This window comes from Rhineura floridana, chromosome 19 (genome assembly GCF_030035675.1).
Source record: "Rhineura floridana isolate rRhiFlo1 chromosome 19, rRhiFlo1.hap2, whole genome shotgun sequence".
In the NCBI taxonomy this organism is placed as follows: domain Eukaryota; kingdom Metazoa; phylum Chordata; class Lepidosauria; order Squamata; family Rhineuridae; genus Rhineura; species Rhineura floridana.
This window is the reverse complement of record NC_084498.1, coordinates 22738687-22754348: the sequence shown is the minus strand read 5'-3', so window position 1 is coordinate 22754348 and position 15662 is coordinate 22738687. Positions and strand designations below refer to the sequence as shown.

General features: G+C 44.3%; 1 long non-coding RNA gene across 1 annotated transcript; it reads right to left on the bottom strand.

Annotated features, from left to right (window-relative positions):
- Window positions 1-7302: 7302 nt before the first annotated feature.
- On the bottom strand, window positions 7303-9643 carry LOC133373236 (uncharacterized). Its single transcript, XR_009759629.1, has 3 exons — window positions 9548-9643; window positions 8321-8453; window positions 7303-7384 (listed from the first exon to the last, which is right to left on the bottom strand). It is a non-coding gene; the product is annotated as an uncharacterized LOC133373236 (long non-coding RNA).
- Between the last annotated feature and the right edge of the window lie 6019 nt (window positions 9644-15662).

Genomic DNA, 15662 nt, shown 5'->3' with positions numbered 1-15662 from the left:
TCTGCTAAAGAGGAGGGATAATTCAGAGAAGGTCCAGCTATGAACAATGACCCAGAGTATGACCAGGAAGTGAGGAGGGGCTGGCAGTAAAGACTGAAGTGTCTCTGTTTGGTATTTGTTGGGATAACATCCAACATTAGGTGCCGGCCTTGGACAAATGGGACTTTTTCTGAAGTGTATGTATGTATGTATGCAAGCGCGATTGGTGGGGACGCGAGATAGGGCCTTCTCGGTGGTTGTTCCTAGGTTCTGGAACTCCCTTCCTAGGGAGGCACGAATGGCCCCCTCCTTGCCATCCTTCCGTCAGCAAGTAAAGACTTTTTTATTCTGACAGGCTTTTGGGATAGAAGGTGTTTAGGATTGGGCTCTACAAGGTTTGTTTATTGTTTTATGCTGTTACTTGTATTATTCTAAATTGTTTTTTTAGTATTTTAAGTGCCCGTTTCATGGTTTTAAGGTTGCGTAGAGTTTAATTGTATCTTAATTGTATATTTTTGTATGTTTTTAACTACATGTAGTTTTATTTGTAAGCCGCCCTGAGTTCCAGTTTGGAAAAAGGGCGGGGTAAAAATAAAGTTTCATTCATTCATGTATGTATGTATGTATTATTTGATTTGTATCCCACCCTTCCTCCCAGTAGGAGCCCAGGGCGGCATGTACATATACAAAAGGCTGGGGTTGCTCTATGAACTTTGAGCAGAGGTGCTTTTCTTTTGATTTGCTGGCCCGCTGCAGTTGCCAGAAGGTTGAACAACGCAAGAGATATATGTGCCACATTGTAATCGGAGCACAGGTGAAGATGCGATCTAACCAGCCAAACAGAAGATCCCGTTGGAGTGAGAGTGAGCCTCTCCCAGCTGGCGAAGGCTGTACCTAAAGAAGAATAATTACTTAAGACTGTGTGCCAGACAATATTTGGTTTGGGTCCCACCTTATGGCTTCAGAAAAGAGCAAGATTTGGTCTGACACATTTTGGAGACTGTCCATTTGAACAAAACAAAGCTTTGCATCTCCCTTATTATGGAGACTATCTATCCACAGACATTTCACAGGTATATTAGCACCTCCTGGATGGATCACATTTGAAAACTGCAGACAAATAGATCCAGGCTGAGTGGTGGTGGTGATTGTTTTCTGAGCACCTGTAAGCCTTGATTCCCCCCCAAAAGGGAACCAACCATCTATAATTCTTCAATATTTGGGGCCAAAAATGGATGCATGCATTTTAGCCCCTTCTGATGTTTGACAGGATTTATCTCCCCAGAAGGATCACCACATGTAGACTCCTCCTCACAAGCTGAACATGGGGACAGGTGACTTGTACCCAGGTGTGAGGTAATGCATGAACACCCGTTAGGTAAAAAGAAGAGTTTCCTGAAAATTTTTAGTATTCTTTCCACATGAGGTTCATAGTATTTTCCACTCCAGTAGATTGTCCCATCCAAGTGTCTCTGCTTTGGAACTCCACCGGCCTAGTTCATATAGTTTCTTCACCTTGGCAAGAAACTCCCACCTGGGTAGGCATTTAGATGAGGACTAAATGTCACCTGTACCTATGTCACCTGTACCTATGTCACCTTCTTGCAAAACTTGGGAAAGGCAAGCTAGCAACCCCGTGGCACTGAGTTCCTGGCCTGAACTTGTACATTTGTCAAGAGAGAGAGAAGTGGGACCTGCAACAAAATGTGGCAGTGTATCTTCACCTCCTACCAGGAGTGCTTCTTCTCAGGTTCCAGCTAATCAGCCAGACCTATTCTCCTCCAGCATATGATAAGCTAGGGGTAGCTGGTGTGGTCTCTTCCAGATGTTGCTAGACTCCAGCTCTCATCAGTCCCAGTCAGCATGGCTAATGTCCAGGGATAATGGGAGCTGTCGCTCAACATCATCTGAAGGGAATCATGTTGGCTACCATTGTGATTAGCTATTAGTTCAAGCAAGGCATTCCATTCCCCCCCACTTTCTCATTTTCTGCAAATTTGTTTATTAACTCATATCCGCAGCAGCAATAACAGCTACAGAAAGTATATTCATATTCATGTTGCGCATTACACAGGAAGAAGGAAAGAAACTGGTTGGGGAGACTTCCACAGACTATTGATTCAAAAAAGACAATAAAGGAATCATTCCATAAATTGTCTACTAATTTATTAATCTGTTATCTCCATGTATCTCATACTTCTAATGTTTCCAGTCGTATAGTCATATCACCGTATCTTACACCATATTGGTTGACAGTAACACTGAGCAACCATTTATCTACATTTCTGCAAATGATGTGTATGGATTAGATGGATAAACAAAATAAACCCCGTCTTTCAACAAATTAATTTTCCTTCCTCCTCTAATCCTAATGGTATTTCTTAGCCTAACCATATAAGCTACATTTTCACATTCTGAGGTAAACATAAACTTTGTTTATGTTCACACAGGGGTGTAGTCGTCCAGGGTCTCAGGGGATCTTAGAACCCTTACTTTTTTGGGAGCAGGGTCCCAGCAGGGCTCCTGTGACTCCAGCATCCTACAAGCCAATCAGCATGAAAGGGGAATGTGTTAGCCACTGAGAAGAGTCTTCTAACATGCTTTATTGCCCTTTACTGCTGACTGGAGCCAATCAGAGTGAAAGGAGGTAAGTCAGTTATTGAGAAGACTCTTCTCAGTAACTCTTTTCCCTTTCTTGCTTATTGGCTCCTAGGGACTTCTGTTGTTGTGGGGAAACGTGTTAACAAGGATGTCATTCTCAACTCAGCAGCAAAAAAGGGGGAGGGGCGTGGCTATGATTAACATGAAGGGACCCTGCACTTCTGAATTTGCCACAACACTACCACATCAGAATGGGGAAGGAATCTGGTTCAGTTTGCATTTTAATGAGAAACTACCTAATTCGCACTCTTTGAACCAGTGCACAGCCCAAAACAGTTACTCTTTGAAATTCAAACTTCTCTGAAGTTTGTGATGCACTTCTTCAGTCAAACAATGTTATTAGTGGGAAATATAACAATGCATGCATTAGCAAACGCAGCATACAAAAATGCATTGCATTAAGGAAAACTGCTTGCCAAAATGTGTACATGAGTTAAATCTGCATGCGTATATTAGGAGAAATTCACATTACAGCGCTGGCAAGCCATCATGAAGATTGTTTAACGCAAATTGCTTCAGAAATGTGAAAATCGGAGATTAGAAAAGTGAGAACCGGAAATAAACTGAAATTGACAGATTGGTCCATCCTAGGGAGGCAAGGCTCTTCCTCGCTGTCTCCACCTCCTCTTCCCTGCTTCACCTCACTCTGAGAAATGGACAAGGGAGGCCTTCCCTCAGATCCAGGCGTTTTGGGTGAGGCGGCCAGGGAAGCGTCTCTGCCACTGCTGCAGTTTGTCATGGTTGCTTAGAAAAAGAAAGAAAAGCTTTTAAACGATTTCCCATCCCCGCTGTATGCACCTCAGTTTCAACTGACGTTCCCCCTGAGTTTTAAGGTTCAGTTCGCCCTAATAAAGTTCTGTGAAGTCCAGCTCCCAAAGGAGACACGGCGCTCTTTCTGCTGTGCCATATAGGCGCAGCTCATTATCGGGCATGAGTTCTTCATATGCCAACAATCTGTCGGCTTGCTGAGAAAATAGGCATGGCACCGGTTAAGCAGGTACAACTGGAGCTCTTTCCATGGGTCTCACCTGAAGCGTGAATTAATGCCAGATCCTCATTTTGGTTTCACAACGTGCCTCGGGAAAATGTGTTTACCACAAGCCTCTTTACTTTCCCAGGTTTGCGGGCCCTGTTTCATCTTTGCCGCTTTCATATGCTATTGCTGTGTCCGCGGAGGAAGCGTTGAAGCTGGAACCATTTGGAGAATCAGATGCAGCCAAGTGAAGGTTAGGCCATCACAGGGGCGTCACTACCGGGGTGCGGAGGGTGCGGCCCGCACCCGAGTGTCACCATGAGGGGGGTGACACCCAGAGCCGCCCCGCCCCGCGCCGTTGCCTGGCAAGGCTGCTCCAACACCTCCTCAGAGGTGGGCGGGCGGGTGAGACCGGGAGCAGCATCGGCGGGGGGAGGGAGGCATGCCGGCATTCCCAGGCCTTCTCCGGCTGGGTGCCCCTCCGGCGCGCGCCCTCCCAGGGGCATGGACGGGGTGGCTGGCCTCAAGTGCAAGCCCAGCCACCTCGCCCATGCCCCTGGGAGGGTGCGCACCGGAGGTCAGCAACCCCCCGCACTCCTGCTAGTGACGCCGCTGGGCCATCAAGGCAAGTTGTCGCAATGGACAGTCGCTCCCTGCTGGGAGCTTGTGCCATTCAGCTGACTGATGTAATCATATACTGTGGATGAGCCATAGTGCAGTGGAAGAGGCTATGGCAAGGGTAAGGGACCTTATGCCCAGGGTCAAATGAAGCCCTCCAAAACCCTCTAAGCCGGCCTGCACCCCTTCCCCAGCCACATCTCTCCCCAGGCAGTGTCCCTCACCTCCCACTGATCTAGATTTGTCTCCAACTCCTACTAGTCTAATTTATCTTCCGCTCCTACTGATCTAGCAAAGCTGCCAAGGTAAACTACATGCCGTAGCACAGCAGACAATTTTTCACTCCCACCTGTCCTATGCATCACTGGCTTCCACTGTGCTCAGTAGGGATGGGTGAGGATTTCAATTCAGTTCACATTTCAAGCAGAATTTTATCAGTTTTGCACTTTCCAAAACAATATGAGAACCGAAACATAGCCATCCTTCAAAATTAGCATTTATTAGAATTTTGGGATGTAGTTTGCCAGCTAAACAATATTTACAAAAATGCATATATTAGGGGAAAGTGTGCATAAAAATGAATACATGAGTGAAAATAGCGTGCAAAAAGGCATGAATGATGAGAAATGGCTTGCAAAAATGTGTACCTTTGTCAAAACTGCCTACACCAATGTGTTTATTTGGAGAAATTCACACTAATATGGTGGAGAATTTTCATGAGGATTTTTTTCAAAACAGTTTGCAGATTGCTGCAGAAATGTAGGGGACTGAATTTAACATTAGAAAAGTAAGACTCTGAGAGACCCAAAATGGACAGATCTTTCTGTTCTCAGACATGAATTTGCCCACACTTCTAAAGTCTTAAGAAGCGTCTGACTGCTGGAGGGAACCCTCTCTGGAATCCTAAGATACAAATGTGAGAAAAAATCATCTTGTTGCAGCATTTCTAACTTTTTTGCTTTGTTGCTACAAGGTGATGCAATTTCTGAGGTTTGGTCAATGTAGTGATGATTTAAATTTTTATCCCGCTCTTCCTCTGAAAGGTTGCCCAGGGCGGCAAACAGATGATAGAGCACTAAACACACCTTAACAAGAAAACATCTTAAAAACATTTTAGAAAACAGTGCCAGTACAGATACAGACTGGGATAAAGGATCTACTTAAAAGGCTCGTTGGAAGAGGAAGGTCTTCAAGCGGGTGCCGAAAGACAACAGAGACAAGATGATCCCCCAGGAACCCCAAGACTTTCTAGGTGTACCCAAATCTTGTAGATTACTGTTATCCCTTTGTTATGCTTCTCTCTTCTTGGAATAGGGAAAGGGCTGTAGGTCAATGGCAAAGCATCTCCTTTGCATGCAGAAGATCTCTGGCATCTCCAAGCAGAACTGGGAACAGATTCTCTGCCTGAAACCTCTGGAGAGCCACTGCCAGTCAGTGTTGGCAGTACTGAGCCAGACAGACCAATGGCCTGACTCACTCCAAGGCAACTTCTTATGTTGCTATGTTATGATGGCAAAAACCACCGAATCCTAATTTGTCATTTTCGACAGTTGTTTTTCCCCCCTTATCCCTATCTAATCAGGGGGATGTTTCCTGTGTTTGTTCTCAGACATTCGTCCTGCAGAAACGATAATGATCACTGCACAGCATCGGGTCAGAATGCAAGGAAACAGCACCCAGCAAGGCATGAGATTGGGAGGCGAGGAACAGTGGAAGAACCCTTGGGGAAATTTGGACGGGAGAAGCTGGCATCCTTCTGGCTGATCTCCTGTCTTTAAAAATAAACCCGGGCATCTAAACACAGATGGGCTCGATCTAAAATTAAAGCACTTGTTTTCCCTCCCACTTCCTCCCATCTTCCCTCCCCTGCTTTGAGCTATAGATAGGAATCACAGATTATTTCCCCCCTCCCCTCTCCTCATATTTATCTGGGTGTACTTCCTTTCAGTAGCAGATCTCAGCTGGTAGGACAGAGGAATAATTTTGGAATGGCATAGTTGAAGGAAGTCCAAAGAAGGATTCATGATGGAGGAGAAATTCAGTTCAGTTAAAATTTTAATGCAAACATCCCAACTCTGAGCTTTCCAAAACAAGACGTGAACCGGGTATCCTTCGACATTTTCCCTTCTTCAGATTTTGTGATGCAGTTCTCTGACAAAAAATAATATGCATAGCAGGGGAAAGTGTGCATTTATTAGTGAAAACAACATATAAAAATGCATTGCATCTGGCAAAATGGCATGCAAACCTATGTACATTATAGAGGAAGCATATCAGAGTCTCATTCATAGAGGATAAGGCTATCAATGGCTATTACCCATAATGACTATCCTCTGCCTGCATCATTAGAGGCAATATTCCTCGGAATACTAGTTGCTGGAAACCACAGGACGGGAGAGTGCTGTTGCACTCACGGCCTACTTGTGAGCTTCCCGCAGGCATCTGGCTGGCCACTGTGGGAACAGGATGCTGGACTAGATGGACCACTGGCCTGATCCAGCTGGACTCTTCTTGTGAATGTGCACTAAAATGCTGATGAGTTTCATTGAGGTTTTTTTTTTCTGATGCAGAAGTGTGGAGAACTGAGCTTACGATTGGAAAAAGAAAAAGAGAAACCAGAATTGACAACTCATCCATCCCTACAAAGGATAGGTTCCTCAACACCAGCCTAAAGAAAACTTAGCCCTATTCAGACATTCCACATGCACAGTAGATGTGCATGAAGAAAGCGGCAATGGGATTGCACCCCTGTCCTTCAACCCTGGATGGGTCTGTGAGCAGATGCAGACGTTTCCAGCAGAGAAGCCTGTGCATGTCCAGATGTTCTTCTTCAGGGTCACTGACTGTATGGAAGCCTACCAATGAAAAGCTCAATGCATGTAGACATCTCCATTGCAGCTGTCCATATCAATGCAAAGCCAAGCAAGGGCCAGGGCCAGAGGAATGTTCATGGTCAGAGGCAGCAGTGTCTATTAGCATGCAAGTGAGCTATGGTCACTTAGTTGTCTTCATGGATCGCAAGCCAAACATCAGCCACCAATGCAATGGAGCTGTTACAAACAAAATTATTAACAGAAGTATAGTGTCCAGATCATGAGATCACAATTGTTCCATTGCTGTTGCTTTCAGTCCACAACCAGTATGTAATTTCCTCTGCATCAAAAATGAATGGGATGGAATAATGTAATGACAACATAACACCGTATTTTTCCCCCCAGCGAAACCAGAAACAGGTGTAGAAATTGCTGATGTTTGCTTATTCATCTTGTCAAAAATGCCTGATTTCTAAAATGGCTCAGAAGCAAAGAACTATGGGGATTTCATCTTGTTTGAAATGGGGCCTCTGTGAAGGCAATGACTTGCAGTTTTCACAGCTGAAGCTTGATAATTAGGCCCAGGCAAGAATGCCTGCTTATCAGTAGAGCCTGGTATCCAAGGCCAAAGGCATGGGAAGGTTTGGGGAGTACATTCTCGTTAGGCATGAAAACTCCAGTATGAATTGCATCATTTGAAAGCCCACTGATTGGCTAATTGATTCCTGGCTGTTGCTGGGGGATTTTTCTATAAGTATAAGATCCAAACCTTAGCCTTTGTTCCTCAATATGATGGTGTTACCTGATGTTGGGGTTCCATCTTACCATCTGCTATCCAGGCTATACATCTCTGGGGAGATGTGGAACCATGAAGTTATTTTGCTGTTTACCTCTTTATAAGTGTAGACCAGGCTAGACAGTTTTGTTATTTTTGTCTATGACTGTAACTCTGTATGCATTTTACCTAGCCCTCAGAGGTGTGGGTTTTAAGGAACCAATTTGCTACTATTTTTGTGCACTTATATTTTATTTAATAAAGCTACTTCTTATTTACCTGTGTGTGTTCATTGCAGGAGTAGTGTGACCCTGAATCTGGTACGTTGGCTCCTAACCACAGACTACCATATATTTGAGTATTTTGCCTAAGGCTCCAGGACAAGGAATGTAACTTGGCTCTTGTCTGTTGGAATCCTTGGCAGGTCTATTTCTGGCACTTTGGGTTTCCCCTTGGCCCAGAGTAGTTGACCAGTTTAAGGGGTGGTGGCAGTCTACTTACCTTGCAGGGTTGTTGGTAGTTACTCAGCCCTGGTAAGGGAAGCACAGGTTTGTGCCTTGCCAGGATCAATTGCTCTGGGTTGGGAATTGAGTCCTGGGATTGAACCGGAGCAGGTTCATGACACATCTAATCTCTAGAACAGATATAAATCCAGAAGATACAATTACTCTGTGTACTGCCTTCAAGTCGATTCCGCCTTATGGCGACCCTATGAATAGGGTTTTCATGAGGCTGAGAGGCAGTGACTGGCCCAAGGTCACCCAGTGAGCTTCATGGCTATGTGGGGATTTGAACCCTGGTCTCCCAGGTCATAGTCCAACACCTTAACCACTTGCGTTCAGCCTGCAAATTATACATAACTGATTATGTATCTCTCCCCATCGCCTGTAGCTTTAGAAATGTGAAGGCCTGGGGGGGGGAGAAAGGAAAAATGACCCCTCTGAACCACTGGGGGGAAAGCAGAGGAGAAGTGTTTCTTAAATGTTTTCACATCTCTGTGTGTTGGTTTCATAATTTGCCACAGTGGGCAACATGATAAATAGCAGCATTTTGGGTGGAAGCAATGCTGCATGCAGCAAATGGAACATGATGTTTCCTTACATCCCTAACTGCAGATCCTGCATTGTTAATTGGGGGTGGAGTGACTTACAGTTTTTGACATTTACATGGCTCATCTTTTAGTGGGGTGAGTAGGATTATAAATATGTTTGGACGGGCATGTTTAGGTATGGTGTTTTATGAGGGTGTTTGAACGTCTTCCATGCTGTGGCCCCCGAATTATGGAACAGTCTTCCTGACGAGGTTCGCCTGGCGCCGACATTACTATCTTTTCGGCGCCAGGTTAAAACTTTCCTCTTTTCCCAGGCATTTTAGTATGTGTAAAAATGTTTATGTTTTAAATTTAAATTTTAAGCTTTAAAAAAACTGTTTTAAATATGTGTTTTATTGTATTTTATGCTGATTGTTGTGAACCGCCCAGGGAGCTTCGGCTATGGGCGGTATATAAATTTAATAAAATGAAAATGAAAATGAAATGCTGCAACGCTCTCTTCTGTATGGGAAAGGCAATGGATACATATAGTAGATTAAAGACAAAATTGTGCAGGGGGCTGGTCTGGACAACCCCCAAAGTTTGTCCCCCAAATATTTGATGATCCATTCTGGTTAATTATGGTGTTAATTATATTAACAAAACAATCCAGGGTGGTGCCTAATGCACACACACACCTTCTGTGTTGTGCATCCGTTCAGGGCTTTCAGTTGACTGTGTCTCAAGACTGCAAGCTGGCACATGCAAGTTCAGAAGCTGGCATCTAGTCCTTCACATCCGCCTATAAAGTGAGGGCATCCTTCCAGGTCAATGTCATGCCAACCGCTAGCCTGAGAAAAAGGAAAGCACAGTGAACAATGGAACAGCCAATCCATCCTGTCCTACCTGGATCCAGCTCCAGGTGAGAATTCTCTTCCCTCTAGCTACCAACTGCCATTGCTGAGGCCATCAGAGGGCAAAGAGACATTATCCTGGAACCCGTCCATCATGCCTTGATGCCCAGCAGTGTTTTAGTGTATATTGTATTTTCATTTCTATGTGTGGCTTAAGGAGCCAATTTTTGGCTGAGGTTTAAAAAGGAGGATAAAAATATAACCAGCTCTTTACTTGAGTGCAAGGAGACACAAGGGATCACAGTCAACGCAACCGCTGTAGCAACTCCGCAGGGCTTTTTCACACATGCAGGTACATCACCATCTCTACATCAGGCAATGACTTTGCTATGTGAAGGGACCATTGCAGATCTCCCTTTGTAGCTTTCATGTTACCTTTGATGCAATGGTGAGAGTTCACACAACTCAGCTTCCATCCAGTTTACAGTCATCAAATACAGAGAGAGCAGGTTTCCACCAACATGGGCGGCTTCAAAAGTGGATTGGACAAATACATATAGGATAAGGCTAATAGCCGTGATGGCTATGCTGAACCTCCATAGTTGGAGGCAGTATATCTCTGAATACTAGCTGCTGGAAATTGCAGGAAAGGACAGTGCTTTTGCGCTTAGATCCTTCTTGCAGGCTGCCTATTGGGACATCTCATTGGCCACGGGATGCTGGACTAGATGGGCCACTAGCTTGATCCAGCAGGGTCTTCTTATGTCCAGATACGCACCGTTGATAAGAATTAGATGTGCAAGCAAACCAAAACACTGAAGCTATCACCTATGTATGGGGGCCATAGCTCAGTGGCAGAGCACGTAGGAACCTGCCTTCTACTGAGTGAAACAGATGGCACATCTAGCTCCATTATGTAACATGAGTGGCAGTAGCTCCCCAGGTTTTCAGACTGTGGGGACTCTCTTAGATTTACCTGGAAATGCTGGGAGTTTAATATGGGACTTTCTTCACACAAAGTTGGTTCTCTACCACTGAGACACAGGCCCTGCTCTGCATGCAGAAGTTCTTAAAGGCACCCTTGTGCTTGCAGGCGTCATATTGGTGACCCCAGAATGAAATAAATCAGCGTCACAGGATCAGGCACACTTTCATTCTGACGTGTGCATCAAACCACTGTTTTGTTTATACCTCTTACCACTTTCCGCTTCAATTAAAGGAAAGAAATGAAAAGCGAAGGCCTGATCTGATGCATTTTCACTCAGAAGTAAATCACACCAAGTTCAATATAACTTAACCTCAGGTCGTTCTGTATAGGAATTTCATCCTCAGCAGCAATAAAGGATGGGCAAATCTTTCAGTTTTGGCCTTTTAAACTTTCACAATTTTTGTCCAGTTTTAAATTCAGTTCTCCCCACTTCTGCAACAATTTGCTAATTTCTTTTAAAAAAAAAATCCTCATGAAAATTTATCAGCCTTTTAGTGCAAATTTCTCACAATGCACACTTATTTGTATACGGTTTTCAGCAAAACACACTTTTTTGCCAGCAATGTCCCCTAACATATGCATTTCTGTATGCGGTGTTTGGATGGAGAACTGCATTGCAAAATTCAGAGAAGGGCGAATTTCAACAGAGAGCTGTGTTTCATTTCTCAAATTCCTTTGAGAAATGCGAATTAGGTAGTTTCTCATTAGAACGCAAACACAATTGCATTTCTTTCCTATCCCTAGTTGCCACCACCTCAGACATCCACGGTGTGTTTTTTGTGGGGAGTTGGAGGGGGAGAGGTTAAAAACAAGTGGGCAATTCACCCCAAAGTATTTTAACACACTTATTGCACAGACCTTACTGCAGCAAGGCCTTCGAACCAAACTTCCAGTCCCTATCAATTGTGCAGGAGTGTCGAGTATCCATTTCTGATTTTCCAGCCCTGCTGAGTTTTCAAAACAAAGGTGTCTTCATGGGGAACAACAATGGGGAACTGTTTCCTCTAATGAGGAACATTTGAGAGCTGTGTAGAATGCACCCACTCAGCAGAAGACCGAAAGCTGTGAGCCTGAGCAATGCACTCCGGCTAATGAAGACCAGTTGAGAGGTGCCGGCAGCTCCTAACAGGAGCCTTTTTTATTGGGAGGGAGGGGAGGATGGGCTGTCTTTCTCCGCACTTTGGGTTCTCCCATTTTTTTGACAAGGGACACCAACTGAGGCGGGAGAGCGCTTAGGGTCATCTGTCACCGTGATGGCTCCTGACCTGACAACCTCTCGAGTCGTGCTCTTTGACCTCTAGGGTCGACCTCTCCAACCAAACACTGATGCTTAGCCAGACGTTCTCTATTGACTACCTGTCAGAGGGCACCTGCTTAAAGATATCCTCCCCTGAGGAATTAGGTACCAAATGGGTCACTGGGGAATCCTTCACAGAGGGGGAGCCATAATTTAGACTCCACCTGGGAAACCAATCCCCTAATTACCTGCCGGAGAAGCTCACATTTTAGGCTTCTCTCTCTTTCTCTTTCCCCCATGTACACACACACACACCTAAGACATTCAAAATGGCTAACAATTTGAACTTGTGACTGAGATACTAGGTAAAAATGCAGTTCAAATCAAAACACCTGCCTGAGAACAAGGACAAAATGTCCCTACCCCCACAATTACGTACATGGAATCCAACTCTACTGGAAACAGAACCTTACTTTAACCCTGGTGACAAGACAGCATCTTGCATCACAACTGAGGGTAGCCGGCTAGTTTAGAGGATGTGGGACAGACCATGCTCTTCTCCAACAGAAGAGAATGGACTGGGGGGTGGCGCTCAGGCAGGACAGACAGACAGGGGGAGCTGTCCCTGCTGTCCCTACTCCACAGCAGAGCCCACTGCCCGAGGAGGCCCCCTCATTTTGCCTAATGGTAGAGCTGGCCCGGCAAACCGCAGAGATTCACAACACAATTTTCAAACACGATGCGAACACCGTAACTAAGTGCTTTCCTAAATATGTTTTTTGCCAACATTCTTAAGAAAAATCATAATTCAGGATGGAAAGATCTGTCAGTTTTGGTGCTGTCAGCTTCTCATTTTTTCCCAGTCTTAAATTCCGTTCTTCACATTTCTGCAGCCATTTGCACTTTTTTAAAATAAAAAAATCCTCATGAAACGTCTCCAGCATTTTCGTGTGCATTTCTCCTACTAAACACATTTTGGTAGGCGGTTTTGACTACTGTGCACATTTTTCAAGCAATTTCTTATTATATAATGCATTTTGTATGCCATTTTCACTCATATATTCATTTTTTTTGCACACTTCCCCCTAACATAGGCATTTTTGTAAACATTGGTTGATGAACTGTGTTGTAAAATTCAAATAAGTGTGAGTTTTCAAGGATGGCTGTGTTCCGGTTCTTGTACTGTTTCAGAAAGTGTGGATTTGACAGATTTGGCTTGAAATGCGAACTGAATTGAGTTTCTCACCCATCACTATTCAGGAGTGATCTGACTAATCAGGCTGCCAGAGGCAAGGAATTCCATAGGGCAGGTGCCACAGTGGAAATGGCCATTGATTTGGTAGTCCTTGTTCCAACTTCTAATAATGGAAGGACATGTTGCAAGGCAGTTCGGCAGCCAAGTAACGTGTACACAAATGCATCCATGAGGGGAAAGTTTGCAAAAAAATGCACATGTTAGTGAAGATAACATACCAAAAAATTGTATTGCGTTAGGGAAAATTGCTTTGCAGAAATGTGCTTATCAGGAAAAGTTCTGCACAGAAATCTGCATGCCAAGAGAAATCTACGATAAAATGCTGATGAATTTTCATGACGACTTCAGAAATAAATCAATTGAAATAAAGGAAGCCACAGCCTGAACTTACAAGATCTGAACAGGGTGGCTCACGACAGATGCTACTGGAGGCCGCTGATTCAGAGGGTTGGCATAAGCTGTAATCGACTTGAAGGCACATAACAACAACAAAAACTGAGGTGGAAATGTGCACAGCTGAACTTAAGGCAGGAAAAATAAGGAACGGAGAAGCCAAACTGGATGGATTTGCCCATTTCTACATCTCCTCTCCTTTTTACAGTTTTGATTGCAGGTCCACTCCCTTCCTCTTTGCACAAGGGAGAATCAGAGCATAGGAACATAGCATGCTGCCTTATGCAGCGGAGCCAGCACATTGCCCTCACTAATCGCCTCACTGACTGGCAGCAGCTCTCCAGGGTTTCAGGCAGGCATCTCCCTCAGCTCTACCTGAAGACGCTGCTGGGGATTAAACTTGGGACCTTCAGCATGCAAGGCAGATGCCCTAACACTGAGTTGTGGCCCTTCCACAGGGCATGAGCTGGAGATTGTACTCCACAGCCTTATAGGCCCCTTCCAACTGTACTGTCCAATGAGTCCCCATATTTCAGACCTGCTACATGTTCTTCCCACCAACAACAGAGTCAAATTTACAGGTGTAGGGGGGACACTTTTTTCCGGCTGCGGTCTTCAGCATAAGGTCGTCCCCACTTGCTCTACCTGCCAGAAATTGCTGAGCAATGGAAAGAAATATAATCCTTAGCCAGATCTGGGTGCTCCGAAACAGGGAATTGTGCTGTGTGTCACAGAAGGACATTGGGCATCATGTTCTTTCAAAGACTCCTCTGTTTGAAATAACTTGCTGTGGACGTTTCCAAAGTGGCCTTTGCCCCAGTCAATGGCCAGATTTTTCCAGGCTGCGGTCCAAGTTGTTCATTCGATCACTGCTTCTGGGCACATCTCTGTCAACCCTCTTCTATTAGGAAAGATCCAGGGAGGGGGGCGGAATACAGTGAAAGTCTTATTCCCCCACCTTCCCCAAGGAAAGGTTCTCTTTTGTCAAAAGTAGGCTTTTCCATTGTGAAAGGGGGAGTGCTTTAGGCTGCAATCGTAGATTTACTTACCTGGGAGAAGCAACGGAGGCAGAAATTTGACTCTCTTCCAGTTTAAAGCTGAAGCTGTCAAAGTCGCACTCTCCAAAACAATATGGGAGCCAAAGCACAGCCTCCCTTTGAAACTTGCCCTTGTCTGCATTTTGCGATGCAGTTCTTCAACTAAACAAGGTTTACAAAAAAATGCATATATTAGGGGAAAGTGTGCATGAAAATGAATATATTTGTGAAAATAACATGAATTGTATCAGGAGAAATTGCTTGCAAAAACATGTACTTTAGCCAAATGGCATACAGAAATGTGTTTATTAGGAAAAATTTGCACTAAAATGCTGGTGAATTTGCATGAGGATTTAAAAAAAAAATTGCTGCAGAAATGTGGAGAACTGGCTTTACGACTGGGAATATGAGAAACGGAGAGAATTGAAAATGAAAATTTGGTCCCTCATGAAAAATTTGCCAGCATTTTAGTGAGCATCTAAAGTGCACATTTTAAAGTAATTTTGCCTAATTTATGCATATTTCTGCAAGCAATTTTCCATAATGTAATTCATCTTTGATGTTATTGTTACTAATATATGCATTTTCATGCATGCTTTCCACTAATATGTGCATTTGAATGCACATTTTCTCCTAATATACACATTTTTGTATACTTTTTTGTCATTTGAAGAATTTCATTGCACCATCTGTAGGAGTGTGCATTGTGAAGGATAGCTGTGTTTCGGTCCATGGATTGCTCCAGGAAGGGCAGATTAGGTAGATTAGCATTAAAATCCAATCAAAACTGAATTTGTCCCCCATCCTTATGTGGCACACACAGTTTTGTTCCCCAATGGAGGAGAATGACTTGGCGGCGCCATAGAAATGGCTGGGAGGGCTGTCGCTGCCTAATAACAGGGCTGGCCCTCGTACTTGACATTTTCCTTTCTGCATGTAGTTCCTTGTGCTATATCAGCAGCTAGAACCTAGAATGTTTATACTGAAGGTTGCTGTCCCAACACGGATTCCTGCTAGCCGGCTTGTCAAGAGAAGCAAAGTTTGTTTTA